The 4,795-nt window shown below is 39.3% G+C and overlaps 1 pseudogene; it reads right to left on the reverse strand.

The window, feature by feature from the left end:
* Positions 1–1,659: 1,659 nt before the first annotated feature.
* Positions 1,660–3,455, reverse strand: LOC122895045 (annotated as a pseudogene).
* Between the last annotated feature and the right edge of the window lie 1,340 nt (positions 3,456–4,795).

Consider the following 4,795-nt stretch of genomic DNA (forward strand, 5'->3'; position numbering starts at 1 on the left):
TCTCTCTCTCTGCCTGCTTCTCTGCCTACTTGTGATCTCTGTCTGTCAAATAAATAAATAAAATTAAAAAAAAAAAAAGAAATGGTTATTGTGATAAACCTAAGAGAATTTCCCCCTATCTGCATATTTCTGTACAATATCAGGGTACGCAGATGTGTGTGTGTGTGTGTGTGTGTGTGTAATTAAGCTTTAGGACAAAGATGGATATTAATGATGGATAAGAAGTGGAACTTGTAGACCAAAAGCATTGTTCTTTTTTTTTTTTTTTTTAAGATTTTATGTATTTATTTGGCAGACAGAGATCACAAGTAGGCAGAGAGGCAGGCAGAGAGAGAGGGGGTAGAAGCAGGCTCCCTGCTGAGCAGAGAGCCCGATGTGGGGCTCCATTCCAGGACCCTGGGATCATGACCTGAACCGAAGGCAGAGGCTTTAACCCACTGAGCCACCCAGGCGCCCCCAAAAGCATTGTTCTTAAGAAGTGTGACTCCAACTCTATTATTAACGTTTATTTGTTTCAAAGTTTAGAACCAGTCTAATTAAACCAAGACTAACTTGGCACTAATAGCCAGAACAATAGAATGTATTATATGATCCAACTGAAACATGTTTTGTTTTGTGTTTTTTGGTCTTTGATAGAATCAGTCATGGCCAGATTATTCTAAGGTTTTCTGAATCTAGAATACTTGACCACTTTCCAGGATGATATCAACACATCTTTATGGGATAATATCTTCATGTCTACTGGATATTTATGCAAAAATCATATCTATTACATTGCTCAGAAAGTAAGGCTTACAATTTACTTCAAGTGTCTTTTCAGCTGTTAGTTCTTGAAAGTTGTCTTTATTAGACAAAAGAAATGTAGAAATATTATACATAATAAAATATATATTGTTATACATGATTTTTTTCTGACACATATGACTTGAATTAAATGTATAATCAAATAAACAAGAAAAAAGTCATAAATACCAGTGACAGATAAGTCGATGAGTTAAATTTTCACATGATTAATAAACTTCCCAAAATTATTGTCATTCATTCTTTAAATATCTCATTTCTGAGAATGTTCAAAGAAATTATCTATTCACCCAATTAAACACAAATCACGTAGATTAAAATTAATTTGGATCTCTTGAGCTTTATTACTTAAATGTCTGCAGTTGGGCTCAACTTTGAGTGGCTCACTGAAATATTGTCATCCAGTAGTCAAGCTACTGCTCCACACCTTTCATTTCCCTCTGAATTAATTTTATATGGAAACAAAGACAAAAAATACCAGAGTTAAGTCATGGAATTCATGATGTATATATTTTTTAGTTTCTTTGGGGGAGACAATTTAGATTTATTTAAGCTTAAATGAACTACATAAATAATGTAAATTAACTGACAGACACTGTTTCTAAATGAAACCAGAGAACACATCTACAAAGGCATAAACCACAGGAATGTTTCTCTGGAAAAGTGAGAAGACAGAAATGGAGGGCTGATGAAAGGTAGCTCCGGAAGAGAGCAAGAGGAAAACAAAAAACTGAGGGAGGCTTCAGAGCTAACAAGGCCATTTGTGCAGAACCACTGTAATTCCTGGCCTGCCAAGAAGGCTGTGCTCCCATGTTTGTTTTGTTTTGTGTCATAGAAAACTTTATTTTAATCTACTTTTCATATTTCATTTTTGAAACTACTAGATAGATGCACTTCCCTCTGAGGTTTAATTTGATCTTTAGTTACCATTTTCCAAGATTTTCAGTAGTTTATCCTGTATCATAAAATGTGCCCTGATGGGGCACCTGGGTGGCTCAGTGGGTTAAGCCACTGCCTTCGGCTCAGGTCATGATCTCAGGGTCCTGGGATCGAGTCCCGCATCGGGCTCTCCGCTCAGCGGGGAGCCTGCTTCCTTCTCTCTCTGCCTGCCTCTCTTCCTACTTGTGATCTTTCTCTGTCAAATAAATAAATAAAATATTAAAAAAAAAATGTGCCCTGATGTGTACAGGTAAAGAGAGGTCCTGGAATCTTCCTACAAGACTGGACTGGAGATTGTGACCTGCTGACTCTTCAAACTAGAAACAAACATTTGTTCTTGGAATAATAAGATCCTTACTCATATCAATTAAGTCATCAAATCTGTGTAGTTGGACTGTTCTCTCAGGGGTTGGAGATAACCTTGTCTATGAAATCTATTTTGTACTTGCTGTTTGGAAATATATCCTTTTTTTTTTTTTCTTAAAGATTTTATTTATTTATCTGATAGACAGAGCTCACAAGTAGGCAGAGAGGAAGGCAGAGGGAGAGAAGGAAGCAGGCTTCCCACTGAGCAGAGAGCCTGATGGGGGCTCGATCCCAGGACCCTGGGATCATGACCTGAGCTAAAGGCAGAGGCTTTAACCCCCCGAGCCACCCAGGCGCCCCATATCTTTTTTTTTTTAAGATTTTATTTATTTTAGAGAGAAAGAGTGGGGGGAGGGGCAGAGGGAGAGAGAGAATCTCAAGCAGACTCCCTGCTGAGCACAGAGCCTGATGCAGTGCTTATTCTCAGGAACCTAAGATTATGACTTGAGCTGAAACCAAGAGTTGGATGCTTAACCAAAGGAGCCACCCAAGCACCCCTGTGTTGATACATAGCTAATGCCTCTTTGGCTTCGACTTCTAGAGTTTCAGATGGAAGATTTTTATAAATGAAAGCACAAGTATCTTTTGTAAAGGGATGTAGGTTCTCTTTTGTTAGCATCCTCTCACCAAGTTCCTTCTCTAGAACTATGTCATAGGGGCACCCTGGTGGCTCAGTTGGTTAAGCAACTGGCTTTGGCTCAGGTCATGATCCTGGGTCCTGGGATGGAGTTCCACATCGGGCTCTCTGCTCAGTAGGGCAGTCTGCTTCTCCCTCTCCCTCTGCCTGCTGCTCTGTCTGCTGGTGCTCTTTCTCTCTCAATGTCAAGTAAATAAATAAAATCTTAAAAGTAAAATAAAACTATATCATAGCAGAAGTCTCCAGGAACTTCTGGAGCTCTGTACAAATTGAGCACTTCTTCTCCTTCGAATGCCGTCTTTGTCACGTAGCCCATCATCATGGCATTAAAATGTTCATAAACCTTACTCCTTTCCATTGGATCATGATCTTTGAATGTAAAAATATTTGGGGGCACCTGGGCTGCTCAGTCGGTTAAGCATCTGCCTTCAGCTCAGGTCATGGTCCCGGGGTCCTGGGGTCAAGCGCTGGTTTGGACTCTCTGATCACTGGGGACCCTGCCTCTCCTTCTCCATCTGCCTGCCACTCTGCCTACTTGTGCTCTCTCGCTCTAAAAAAATAAATAGATTTAAGAAAAAAAAAAAAAAGTAAGAAATTTAACTTTACATGCCTTGGTCAAAGTGTTATACAGGTCCCAAATGTGTCCGTCCATATCGCCCTCGACCCGCAAGGACGACAAGAAGCCCCAGTTCAGGTGTATCTTCTCTCTCTTTATTTCCGCAAGTCTACACACTTATATACGTTTACATGACCAATCAGCGAGCAGGGTACAGGAGGGAGCGAATCAGGCTGTGCACCTAAACGATCAACTTCGCTAGCAACCAATGCTGTTTACTTCCTCTTTGGGCGTTCTGCTTAGTGTCACGAGGCAATCCTAACCTGGCAACTAGCCAGGCGCCATCTTTTAATGGCGGAGGCCGCCCTGGCCAGGGGCCTGCCTCCGACATGTCCACAAGAGCCAGAATGAACTTTCTGTAATCCCGCTCACTTAAATGCATGAAAAAGTGTAAAGAGTTGAAATGTTTTTGTTCATCACAAAGACAGTGCCTGCGTGCTTTCTCAGTGTTTAACTCCAATCTTCTCAGTTGGTGGAATTAATGATAACTGCCTGTTTTTCTCTTACTAAGGAGATCACTCTGCATTTCTATCAGTTCTGTCAGTGACAGCTGAGAAGTTGGCCATGTTGCTATAAATCTCTAGCCAGCCATCCCAAGCTACCACCAGGGGCTGCCTACCAGCGTCGAAGCCTCCAGACCCCCGTGGACATTGCCTCCTTTGCAATCCCTGTGCTCCCTATATTTTAGTCTCATTAATGAAAATGCCAGTTATTTTCATAAAATTTTTTGTCAAATGACATTTATATGTAAACATGTATATATTTCTTCTTTCCAAAAATGTAAGCATTTTGGAACTATACATTTATTATTAATTATGAACAGTTCAACTAATGAGAGACTTTAGAGCATCTAGGGATTAATTTTAACTCACGGTTCTTTGACAAGTTACTCTAAAACGAAATGGCTTCTAATTATTTTGAACTTTTACTTTTTCAGTCACAAGGGATTTACTTTAAAAGCATTTTAAAACCATTTCTGAAACAAAGCAGCACCCCAAACACTTTTGGCTCGGTCCAGATATTTCATTAAGGCATAAATATTTCAGTTATCAAATAACAAGTTTCTACAATCTAGGGGATTAATTGCATACAAAATGCTTGATTTGTTTAAAGTGTACTTACAGTTACATAGTAAAAAAAAAAATTACAAACCCATTTTTCAGAAGACAGGTCAGATTTTTATTTCTGCTCAAGGTCACTGTCCATATTCTGTTAAAATAAACAATAAATTGAGAGAGATGTTATTGTCTCATAAACAAGTAATGATTGAAATGAGAAAATACATAAAATTTTTATTTTATTTATTTTTTAAAGGTTTTATTTATTTATTTGACAGAGAGAGAGAGACAGAGAGCACAAGCAGAGGGAACAGCAGAAAGACAGAGAGAAGCAGACTCCTCGCTGAGCAGGCAGCTTATTTTGGCGCTTGATCCTAG

The sequence above is a fragment of the Neovison vison genome, chromosome 1, assembly GCF_020171115.1.
Source record: "Neovison vison isolate M4711 chromosome 1, ASM_NN_V1, whole genome shotgun sequence".
Taxonomy (NCBI): Eukaryota; Metazoa; Chordata; class Mammalia; order Carnivora; family Mustelidae; genus Neogale; species Neogale vison.